Here is a 13,192-nt window from a genome sequence, read left to right as displayed (position 1 = left end):
CTAACTGTGAAGATATCACTTTAACACCATTGCTGGGCAAACAACATGCACATTACAAGACTACTTATAGGAAAAGAACTGACAGTAGGGTGGATCTGAAAAATGTAGCTGTATTACAAACACGAAAAGGATGGTCTTATTAATATCAAAAAATTAATTTCTAATCAGGTGATTCTACGATCAGAGAGAAAATCTGACCAATAAAATGGATGACAAAATCAGTACTGATATGGTAAAGACAAAGGAGAAACTATGTGAAAACATTGGGAATCGTAGCAAAACAAATGTAAGAAAGTAATCCTTCATTCTCTCCCGACAATCTGTTTACATCTTGAGGTGTCAGGTGTTCTGCCAGGTATTTGTGTCATCCATGCACAATATCACCGTAACTCCTTATTTTCATCAGACCTGACACTGCTATTCTTCCCCCTTCATAGTGGGTTCTAGTCACTCTAGGGTCCATTCCATTACAACTGTCCTGAGATGTTCCATTTACGATCAGTGTGTGCGGTCACAAGATGGCGTTCCAATTTTCGGTGCGGTATGCCTGGTGGTCTGTTTGTGGTTCATTCCCCATGTTCGCAATCTCGCCTATAAAATAAAGCGTGTTGTTTTGCTGTTATATGGCTGAGTTTAAAAAGCAACCAATGGCAGAGCCAGAGGTATGTCACTGCTATTATCTGAAAGCTAAGACACCCTACAGGAAGGAAGCAGAAGCAGCCAAGCAGTCACACAATGATAGGTTCATTTCTGAAGTCTGCAACCTGTGCAAAGCAGCCTGGGAACTGGTTAATGAACGGACTCTGCCCTATTAAATGCCTACGGCCCTGATGATTATCAGAAATATTTTATTGGTGTTGGAAATAATGTAGGCCAAGTAGCAGATTTAGAAACTGATATTACAAGAAATATAAGCATCAGCAATAGTTTCACTTGACCAGGGGGTAGAAAGTACTCCTACAGGGCACAGCGAAAATTCTGAAAGGTTTTGAACACACTGGTAGCGCATTTATATGTAAGGTATGTAATGAGCTACTCCGAAGGATACTGTATCTGATGTTGCAGAACCTTTGGTTGCTGTCATTAATGGATGCCTTTAGGTTGGTACTTTTCCAAACTTTTAAAACTGGCAAAGACAGCATCAGTATATAAAAAAGGCAATCACAGCAGTCCACCCAGCTATAGACCAATTTTTGTAACTCCTATACTAGCAAAAGTGATTGAAACTATAATGAAATACCAACTTATATTATTACCACGACAGCCTCTTCCTGGATAACCAACACGGATTTAGAAGAGGGAAATCTACATTTACTGCAATGCTTGATGTAATAACGAAAATAATGGAAGCATTTGAAGAAAAGAACTGCATGGCTTTAATTCTTCTTGTATTTGATTGCATCTCTCATAAGACATTGTCGGAAAAATAAAAAATCTGATGGTATAAACGGCTTCATTTTTGAGACACTATTACCTTATCTACGAGACAGACGGTGGAGTGTTCGTATCCAAATAGCGATGTCTCATGAGATGACACTAACACAGTATACTGCAGAGCTTTGTACTTGGCCTTCTACTCTTTTTAATGTCTGCCAATGACTTAAGCTGTCATGGTTGTACTCTGCTCTTTGCAGATGATACAACGTTAATGACTAAGGTTCAAAATTCAACAAAGGCACTGAAGGACACTGAAATTTTGTTTGAGGCAGCCAAAAGAAAGAAAATTTAATGAAATTTGATCAAGATAAAACCCAGAAAATATTATACAAACTTTGTGACAGTGGACCCACAGAAAATATTTACAGCATCAAACTCCAGGAAATTGCAAAGTACAACAAGTTGACGTGGACTGAACACACTGCACATGTGTGTTCTAATCTCTCAAGAGTAATTTATCCCCCCAGGAAACACAAATCACAATATATTATGCAGTGTTCCACAGACATCATATATGGACTGCTGCTGTGGGAGCATACTACTGGAAGTAAACACCTTGTTCCTATGCAAGAAGACTGTAAAAAATCAGGGTTCCCACAAGTACCCCCAAGGGAAATTCCCTGATTTGCAGACTAGTTTTAGAATATTTCACTGACAAATTTTGAGATCTGAAGGGTAAGTAAAGACGTTAACTTGACATCCGTCTTTGTAGCTACGGTAAAAGATACAGTAGTGCCAAAAAAGGAAATATCTAAATGAAACTTGCAAGCAGATGGCATTTCCTAATGTGAATAAAAATATTAAGTACTAACATCAAAATTTTTGTAATGAACTGTTTTTAGATGGAGAAAGCAAGCTAGATGGTATGTGTGTTTCATTAATACCATTGATGTTATTTCATTTCAATAAAACAAAACCCTTCCCCATAAACCATGGACCTTGCCGTTGGTGGGGAGGTTTGCGTGCCTCAGTGATACAGATGGCCATACCGTAGGTGCAACCACAACGGAGGGGTATCTGTTGACAGGCCAGACAAACGTGTGGTTTCTGAAAAGGGGCACAGCAGCCTTTTCAGTAGTCGCAGGGGCAAAAGTCTGGATGATTGACTGACCTGGCCTTGCAACATTAACCAAAACGGCCTTGCTGTGCTGGTACTGCAAACGGCTGAAAGCAAGGGGAAACTACAGTCGTGATTTTTCCTGAGGGCATGCAGCTTTACTGTATGGATAAATGATAATGGCGTCCTCTTGGGTAAAATATTCCCGAGGTAAAATAGTCCCCCATTCGGATTTCCAGGCGGGGACTACTCAAGAGGATGTTGTTATCAGGAGAAAGAAAACTGGCGTTCAACAGATTGGAGTGTGAAATGTCTGATCCCTTAATCGGGCAGGTAGGTTAGAAAATTTAAAAAAGGAAATGGATAGGTTCAAGTTAGATATAGTGGGAATTAGTGAAGTTCGGTGGCAGGAGGAACAATACTTTTGGTCAGGTGAATACAGGGTTATAAATACAAAATCAAATAGGGGTAATGCAGGAGTAGGTTTAATAATGAATAAAAAAATAGGAGTACAGATAAGCTACTACAAACAGCATAATGAACGCATTATTGTGGCCAAGATAGACACGAAGCCCACGCCTACTACAGTAGTACAAGTTTATACACCTAGAACCGCAGCAGATGGAAAACGGAGCAGCAACGCTCCAGCAGGTCGCAGGGAATGGGTGCGGACCACAGAGGAAGTGCCTGCAGCTGTTGGTGGAGGGAGAAGGCCATAGGCATAAATACTGGACCAGGTCCACTCGAGGAGTAGTCTCAGGTCGCACCTGATGAAGGCCATGAGCTACGTGACCGAAATATCGTGCAAGTACGACGCTGATATCCGGCAGAACAGCCGACAACCCAAGATGTAATCCAAGAGTTGTTTCCCGTTCCTGTTGGCCTCCATATCCTCCCCAAATTTACCCATAACCTTTTCATACCCTTCTGTTCGATTTCCAATCCTGGCATTAAAATCACCCATGAGCAGAACACTGTCGTTGTCCTTTACTCTAACAACTACATCACTGAGTGCGTCATAAAAACTATCCATCTTATCTTGATCTGCCCCTTCACAATGCGAATATACTGACACAATCCTAATTTTCTTGCTAGACACTGTCAAATCTATCCACATCAGTCGTTCGTTTACATACCTAATTGCAACTACGCTGGGTTCCATTTCTTTCCTGATGTAAAGCCCTACACCCCATTGTGCTATTCCTACTTTGACTCCTGACAGGTAGACCTTGTATTTTCCCACTTCCTCTTCTTTCTCACCCCTTACCTGAATGTCACTAACAGCTAAAACATCCAACCCCATCTTACTTGCAGCCTCTGCCAGCTCTACCTTCTTCCCAGAGTAGCCCCCATTGATATTAATAGCTCCTCATCTCGTTACCATTTGTTTGCCGAGTCGTATCTTAGGAGTCCCTGGTTTGCCAATTAGAGGTGGGACTCCGTCACCTCCAAAGGTCCGAGGCATTTTGCTCCGATTGTTGCCAGCATCATATTTAAAGTACCAGGGAAGCAGGTTGCTAGCCTTACTTGCCCCGAGTGCCATTGAGTTTTACCCCTAACGGCTGAGAGACTAACCAGTGGATTTGGTTGTCTTTGCCATCTGAGCACAAAGGTGACCACTACTCAGAATATGTCTGAGATGCCCAGCCTTATTCCAAAGTAACTGGTATCCCGACTGTCAGGACCACTTACTTGGCCACTCATACGCTGCCCGTGGTTCATGAACTAGGACATGACAACAGAAACCCACACCATGAACCACGAAAGCGTTTCTGAAGAAGAGAAATTTGTTAACATCGAGTATAGATTTAAGTGTCACGAAGTTGTTTCTGAAAGTATTTGTATGGAGTGTAGCCATGTATGGAAGTGAAACATGGACGATAAATAGTTTGGACAAGAAGAGAATAGAAGCTTTCGAAATGTGGTGCTACAGAAGAATGCTGAAGATTAGATGGGTAGATCACATAACTAATGAGGAGGTATTGAATAGAATTGGGGAGGAGTATGTGGCACAACTTGACAAAAAGAAGGGACCGGTTAGTAGGACATGTTCTGAGGCATCAAGCGATCACAATTTTAGCACTGGAGGGCAGCGTGGAGCGTAAAAATCGTAGAGGGAGACCAAGAGATGAATACACTAAGCAGATTCAGAAGGATGTAGGCTGCAGTAGGTACTGGGAGATGATGAAGCTTGCACAGGATAGGGTAGCATGGAGAGCTGCATCGAACCAGTCTCAGGACTGAAGACCACAACAACAACAACAACAACAACAACAAAACGAAACACATATGGGGACAAAAATATTCATCCTTGGAGTGGCAATACACATTTAAAATACCTTCACTGATTCCAGAAAAAATAGGCCTCTTGAAAGAAGTGTATTAGGTGGGAAGAATTGTGTAAACCAACAATATAGGTGACTGCCAATAAAATGTTGGTTCTGCTATGTTTATTACTGTCAGTTAGTATTCACTGTGTTACATCTATTATTTTACAAGTATTATGTGATTTGTCTTTCGAGCAATGAGTACATAGCGTACAAACTGCCAGAATTTTCTTCTTATCGTCCACAATTTCTAATATATAAACTACTTCTGATGTGCGAAAATGTACTAGAATCAATAAACTGTCTATAAAATGCCACACCATGCAACGTTCTTGCAGTGACACAGACACAATTTCTGAAATACATCGCCCTTAGCCTCTGGCCTGGCGAGGAGCACTGAATGCCTAGGTCCATGGATAAATCACGAAAATCCGCTGCATTATGCCACGCACAAACACATTTGGATCGAATTTGTTTTGGTTTAGAGCGCAAAAAACAACTTGGGTCATATGCACCCAAGTCAAAACTATAGAACATGAAGACAGAGAGGAGTTAAAAAAGACATGTTGGTCCCAACTAAGAGAAGACAGCTAAAAACAGGCATGTGGAGAAAGGGCGAAAAAAGACACCATACAGAAACAGAGGTCCAAAACTAAAAATTAAATGGCCTTTGCCATATTGCTGTGGCGGATAAAAAGTAAAACAAGGTCGACAGCCCACGCGTCATTTGCTAAAATGGCTGATAACTCAGATGGCAAACCCAAGCGGGAATGTTAACAGTTAGAAAATGGGCATCCCGTCAGGAAGTGACAGTTAAAACTTGTGCAAAATTTGTACAAAGTGGTGGGGTAGCACCACTTATCAAGTGATTATGGCTAAAAAGGCAGTGCCCAATACGCAGCCTAGTTAAAATGACCTCCTCCCAGCGGGATAGCTGAGAGCTCATCCGAGCCGCTGGGAGAATACGCTGGAGCTTATTCTCGTGAAGGGAGGACCATTGGCGATGCCAAAGGGACACCACCTCCTGACAGACGGCAATACAGAGATCATCGGAGGGTATATAGGAATTAGCGGGCATAGGTATGAGGACTGCAGCCTTGGCAGCAGCGTCAGCAACCTCGCTTCCTGGCACACCATGACCAAGAATCCACAGATACACCACACTGGCTCCACAAAGAGTGAGCAAGTGACAGTTTTCCTGGAACCACTGCACTAAGAGATGGGCAGTGTACAGTGAACATAGACTTTGAAGGGTGCTGAGTGAGTCTGAGCAGAGGACACAATCGAAAAGGCTGAGTCACTTGATGTACTCCTTGGCCTGATACAGGGCAAAGAGCTTGGCGGTAAATACTGAGCAGTGTGCTGGAAGTCGCCAAGGGATCGGTACGAACAGGAGGGTGATTCGATTGGCACCCCAGGAAGTACCATTGAAGACAAGTAGGACATTGAGGAACCGCGTACAGGTAGCTGCCAGGTAAGACATATGGGAGGACCAAGACAGTTTCGTATCGAGCATGAGCCCTACGAATTTCGTAGTAATTTCAACGAACAGAAGGGCAAGGCCCAAGATGTAAATATGGTGGGAGAAACCAATGGTGTCGTCAGAAATTCAAGAAGAGGTTTTCTCAGTGGAAAAGCAAAAGCCACTGTCGATGTTCCTGGAGTAAAGACAATCAAGACATTGCTGGAGACAATGCTCAGTGAGACAGGTCCGTAAAGAACAGCAATAGATGGCAAAATCGTCAACAAGGGGAACCAGAACTGCCAGGTGGGAGACAGGCCATTATAGGGTTAATGGCGATAGCAAGAGGATGACGCTCAGGACAGAACCCTAAGGCACACAGTTTTCCCTCAATAAAGGTGTCCAACAAAGCCCTATGTGTAAGGAGTATGAACGACACCAGTTCTCCAGCATGTGTCGTAGGCCTTCTCCAAACGAAAAACACTGCCACAGTCTGGGATTTCCGCAGAAAACCATTCATGACATGGGTGGACAAAGTAAAGAGATGGTCAACTGCAGAACGCCGCACTGAAAACCCACACTGTGCATTCGTGACTCGAGCCACAATACCAGACAGGCATTAATCATACATTCCATCACCTTGGAAACGCAACTGGTAAGAGAGATGGAGCAGTAGCTAGAAAGAAGGTTTTTGTCCTTACTGGGGTTAGGTATGGGTATGACTGTGGCTTCATGCCAACCTCCAGGAAATGTGCCAGATGCGATTGTACGTGATAAGCAGAAAGTGCTTGCCCGCAAGAGGAAGGTGCTGCAACATCTGAATTTGTATGGCGTCTGGCCCTGGGGCAGAGGATTGGGATGAACTGAGAGCATGTTCTAGCTCCCTCACAGTAAAGGCGGCATTGTAGCACTCACAATTCAGAGAAGAGAAGGGTATCGCCCAAGCCGCCTCCACTTGTTTCCAATGGAGGAAGGCAGGGTGATAGTGGGAAGAGCTCGAAATATCTGCAAAATGGTGGCCCAAGGTGTTGGAGATAGCAATAGGGTCCATGGTGACATTGTCTGGTACTGCCAGGCCAGAAATTGGCGAATGGATCTTGGTCCAGCCATCAGAGGTTGGCCCACACAACAGAGGAAGGGGTTGAACTGTTAAAATAACTAGTGAATGAAATCCAGCTAGCTCTTTTGCTATCCTGAAGAATACAACGACACTGTGCACACAACTGTTCATAATGAATGCAGTTTGCCATCGTAGGATGACAGTCAAAAATGCAGAGAGCATGTCTCCACGCACGAATTGCGTCGCAACATGCCTCAGTCCACCACAGGACTGGGGCACAACGTGGTAAAGAGGAAGTGCGAGGAATGGAATGTTCTGCAGCAGAAAGGATAACGTTTGTGAGATATTCCACCTCGTCATCACAACTGGGAAAATCTTGTTCTTCGAAGGTCGCCAGGGAGGAGTAAAGCTGCCAGTCAGCCTTACTAAGCTGCCATTTAGGTGTGCACGCAGATAGCACGTGGGAAATGGTCACTCTAGTAGGTGTCAGAAAGAACGGACCACTCAAGACGATAGGCAAGCTGGGCAGTGCAGAAGGATAGGTCCAAATGGGAATAGGTGTGCAAGGAGTCAGAAAGGAAAGTGGGTGCTCCAGTGTTAAGTCAGAAGAGGTTAAGTTGGTTAAGGTGGTCAGCAAAGAGGGCACCTGTCTGGCAGGTACTGGGAGAACCCTAAAGGAGATGATGTGCATTTAAGTTACTGGGTAGCAAAAATAGGGGAAGTAGCTGCTTAGTAAGCTGGAGGAAATCTGCCCTGGTGACATCGAATGACGGACGGACATAAATGGTACAGAGGGAAAAAGTCAGGTGGGGAAGGAAAAGGCAATCTGCAAAAGCTTGAAGATGGGTAGACTGTGAATATCATCCCGTATCAGCAGCATGATGCCCTCATGAGATGGAATGCTGACCTTAGGGGGAGGTTAAAACGAACTAGTAAGAAATACGAAAGCTCAAACCGGTTGTGAGGTCGCGATTTTGTTTCCTGACGGCAGAGTACTAGGGGACGCTGCAATGCTAAAAGCAGCTGTAAATCCTCCGTGTGGGACCACAGGCCGCGAACGTTCCATTGGAGGGGGCTCATGATGAGGAAGAGATGGAGTGTCACGTAGGCGGCTGCAAAGTGACAGCCTGTGAAGAGTCGCTACTACAGGGCACAGAAGCAGGAGGATCCTACTCCATGGGGTCAACAGGAGCACTGGATTGCTTGTTTTGTCAGTCTGTGGAGTCCAACACTGAAAAACGGTTGGTGGTGCACACTGGCCACACAGAGGCCAGTCACGCTAAGGTATCACATGGTGACACCATCAAAGAGGATCTGCAAGTCGGTGAAAGAGAAGACCGTTTGCCTTTGTTGGACTACTTCGAGCCTTTCCAGTTAGAGGAAGACTCGGGTGTTGGTTGGCTGGAGGGACGTATAAGTCTTCATGGAAGTAATCATTCTGTCCTTTCCGGCCTATCAGTTGTGGAGCTGATGGCTTTGCCCCTTGAGGAAAGAGTTTGATGGCTTATTGCACAGCTGGATGGGGGCATGGCGATGCTACTTGGACACCGGGTGATTTCACAACCTCAGAGCTGAATTAGAGGGGTCACACGTCTGATTGGCTGTGTCCTTTATGGAGTGAGGGGTAACAAGAACAAAAATATAGGTGCCACACGGGAGAATGCAGGATTTGCGACTAGCCAATTACTTGCGAGCGAATGTGTAAGGCACTTTTTCCTTTACCCGTATCTCTTTGACAGCCAGCTCATCAAGACATGCGGGACAATCCCGATAGGAGGCGGCATGGCTGCCATTGCAGTTGATACAGTGGGGAGGAGCTGGACAAACACCCTCATGCGCTTACCTACCACAGGTTACACATTTGGCTGGGTATCGACAAAACATTCTAGTGTGGTTGAAACGATGACACTGATAGCAGCGCATTGGGTTCGGAATGTATGGCCGAAATGTGATACTTTCATAGCCTGATTTGATCTTTGACAGAAGAACCACTCTTTCAAAGAAGGGAAGAAAAAAAAAAAAAGTGCAGGCGGGCACTAAGGAGGAACCTACTTTTTTCATTAGCCGGTGGATGGCAATGACATCCTGATCAGAGAGGTAAGATTGGATTTCGGCCTTGGTTAGACCATAGAGCAGCCAAGTGTAAATAACACCACGGGAAGAATTCAAAGTTCTATGGGCCTCAACATGAACAGGGTAGCCATGGAGAAGCAGTTGTTGTGCTTGAGAATCAGAAGTGGTCTCCAAAAGCAAAGTGCCATTCCATAAACAAGAGCAGGATTTCACACGACTGGCAACTCCATCAACACCTTTCTGAATAATAAGGGGATTTACCATGGTGAAGGACTGACCGTCTTCAGTATGTGAGACCGCGAGGAACTGCGGTGCAGCAGGAAGGGTCTTTGAATCATTAGCTTCATTTCGTTTATGTTTTGTACCTGTTGATTGTGAAGATGATTGACTCATTACGAGATAATCCTCACGATTGCCAGCGTCTCCGACGGCGTGCTCCTTCCAACTGGGGCGGGGGCCTTCACAAGCAGGCGCACCTACCTCAGGTGATTGTTCACACTTAGGTCACACCTTCCGAACATCTGACAGAGGGACCAATCGGCAATGTGGGAAGGCGGCAGCTCAGGCTATCCCCCGCCATAGGCCTATCCTGTACCAGGGGGTATGTGCGAACCCTACCTATCAACCTGAGGTTGGGAATTACGCGTTACCCAGTCACCCGTTATGCGTCAGATACATGGGCCAGCCTTCAGGAGGGCACAGGGAGGAAGAAGAAAAAGAGAAACCTCAAATGCCGCAGTGGAGGAAAGAGAGAAGGGAAACACAGAAAGGAAAAGCAAGTGAAAAACAATGGTGAGACTGTTCTTACGTCAGCGACAGATAATGCACAACATTCCCAATAACACCCCAGACATGTTCCCCAAGGGAGGGGAAAAAGAATAGCAAGAAGAAAGACATACAGCACAGAAGGGAAAAATGCTACAAAAGCTGGAGCCCGATAGGAGCCAGGCACAAACCTGATGAAGAGTGGAGTCCCCTGGGGTGCAAACAGACCTGGCCTGCGGTCAGAAAAATGCTGCAAAAGCTGGAGCCCGATAGGAGCCAGGCACAAACCTGATGAAGAGTGGAGTCCCCTGGGGTGCAAACAGACCTGGCCTGCGGTCAGGTCAGTGAGACTAGACCTGATGGGCAGGACCTGCATGTTAATGGGAAACGAAGGTTTCAGACCAGCAGTCCGATCCGTTAGAGATACCCACAGAAACAGCCTGCAGTTTTGGCCTTTTACAGAAATCCACTTGTGTGGCCAGCTATTCAGAAGTCACAGACAGTATGTAGATGAAATGGGACCACGATGATCAATTCAAGCAACAGATAACTTGTGCAAATACTCTGAGAATCAATAATGAGGATGGGTAACAACAAAAGATGATCAATGAGCCGCAGACAGGCATGCAGGAAAGACAATCACAATCTCTCAACAAATTTTTCGACTGTTAGCCTTTGTCAGAAAACAAGCGCGCGCACACACATTCACACAGAAAACGGTCCCCCCCCCCCCCCCCCCCCCACTCTTGCACACATGACTGCTGTCTCCGGCAGCTGTGTGTATAATCTCTGAGAATCGGATCCAAACAAACCACTCCTCACACCTCCGTGCCTCTCATCTGTAGCTGCTAGGCTACAGGCGACAAGCGGTGGAAGCACTGACTGCAAACTGAGGGGAGTGGTAGGAAGGGGAGAAGTAGTAGGGATGAGGGAGTAGGCAAGCAGCACACGTGCTCAGCCGCACCCAACCACTGACGATGCATGGCATCTCACAAACCATTTCATCTAATGAGACAAAAAATGAGATTTTTCAAGTGTTTTTTCCAAATATTCCTGATTTCTCTGACATGTTTGAAATTGCCTGATATCCCCTGCTTTCCAGGACCTGTGGCAACCTTGATAAATCTTGCTGCAAGACATTTGACCAGTGCAGACCCATTTTCAAGCAGCTGGGATTAATGACAATATTGGCCAGTATGTATTCAAGAATCTTGTCTACATACAAGAAAACCAAGGACCCTTCTACAAGAGACACCCAACTGCAACAAAGGAAATAAGGCCGACATTGATATTGTAAACTTTCGTCCAAGTAAGACTCTTGACAGTTTTCTCACTGCACCCCTGAAGATGTTCACCCACCTCCTACCAGATGTTCAAACATTGCCATTGAGGATGTTCAGATTTAGACTGATGCGTGTGCTCACGCAATAGTCACTATATTCTGCAAATGAATTTTTCTCTACAACTGAAATTGTAGACTGTCAACATGATACCACCACATGTGAAGTCACGAACTGGAACTATTTAAGAGCTGTCTAGATGTTTATAACATCATTGTTGTGTAATGTTTCTTGTATGTTATCTTAGTTTTAGTAATGGTTTCAATACATAAACACTAAAATGTCACAGAAAGATAGGCTAATGGGAAATGGACAAGAAACCCATTACCACCGATATAGAAATCAAGGCTGCATGTGAGATTGTCTGGGCAAGATGAAGTCTCAGGGTTGGGCACAGAATGATAATTGGATCCTTTTATAATTCAGAAGGCCACTCTCCAGATGTAACCAAAAACTCTAGAGGAAACCTCAGTTCATTTGTACATAAGTTCCCCAATCATATTGTAATCATCGGTGGATACTTTAACCACCAAACAATTAAATGAGAAAATTATAGTTTCGTTAGAAGTGGCCATGGCAAGACATCATGTGAAACTTTACTAAACGCCTTCTCTGAAAACTATCTAGAATAGACAGACAGGAACCCAACTCTGAGAGAAATATATTGGATCTAATGGCAACAAATAGACCTGACCTCTTTGAGGATGTGTGCATGGAAACTGGTACCAGTGACCATGATCAGTTGTAGCAACAATGATTACCAAAGTGCAAAGGACAACGAAAACAAGCAGAAAGATATACATGTTCAGTAACTTATATAAAAAATAAGTAGTGTCATATATCAATGAGGAACTTCGAACTTTCAGCACAGGACAGGATCATGTACAGGAATTCTCACTTAAGTTTAAAAGAATAGCTGACCATGCATTGGATAGGTAAGTACCCAGTAGAACAGTTCATAATGGAAGGGAACCTCTGTAGTATATAGTCACTGCAAAGAAACTTCTAAGGAAACAGATTACTGCACAATAAGTATAAAACAAATAGTAGGGCTAGAGACAGAGATATCATCATCATCATCATCATCATCATCATCATCATCATCATCATCTAAGACTGATTATGCCTTTCAGCGTTCAGTCTGGAGCATAGTCCCCCTTATAAAATTCCTCCACGATCCCCTATTCAGTGCTAACATTGGTGCCTCTTCTGATGTTAAACCTATTACTTCAAAATCATTCTTAACCGAATCCAGGTACCTTCTCCTTGGTCTGCCCCGACTCCTCCTACCCTCTACTGCTGAACCCATGAGTCTCTTGGTAATCTTGCTTCTCCCATGCATGTAACATGACCCCACCATCTAAGCCTGTTCGCCCTGACTGCTACATCTATAGAGTTCATTCCCAGTTTTTCTTTGATTTCCTCATTGTGGACACCCTCCTGTCATTGTTCCCATCTACTAGTACCTGCAATCATCCTAGCTACTTTCATATCCGTAACCTCAACCTTGTTGATAAGGTAACCTGAATCCACCCAGCTTTCGCTCCCATACAACAAAGTTGGTCGAAAGATTAAACGGTGCACAGAGATGCTGAATGAAATTAATTTGGCTATGAAAAGAGCAATGCTTGATGCCTTCAATGGCTACCACAGCACAATATTGTCAAGTAA

General features: G+C 44.4%; 1 protein-coding gene across 1 annotated transcript in view; it reads right to left on the bottom strand.

Moving 5' to 3' along the window:
* Positions 1–13,192, bottom strand: part of LOC124619593 (serine/threonine-protein phosphatase 2A 65 kDa regulatory subunit A alpha isoform) — a 112,005-nt gene that overhangs the window by 86,957 nt on the left and 11,856 nt on the right. The gene's annotated exons all lie outside the window — the stretch shown is intronic.

Source organism: Schistocerca americana, chromosome 6, assembly GCF_021461395.2.
Source record: "Schistocerca americana isolate TAMUIC-IGC-003095 chromosome 6, iqSchAmer2.1, whole genome shotgun sequence".
NCBI lineage: Eukaryota > Metazoa > Arthropoda > Insecta > Orthoptera > Acrididae > Schistocerca > Schistocerca americana.
The sequence above is the reverse complement of the archived record's forward strand: the minus strand, read 5'-3'. Positions and strand labels throughout refer to the sequence as shown.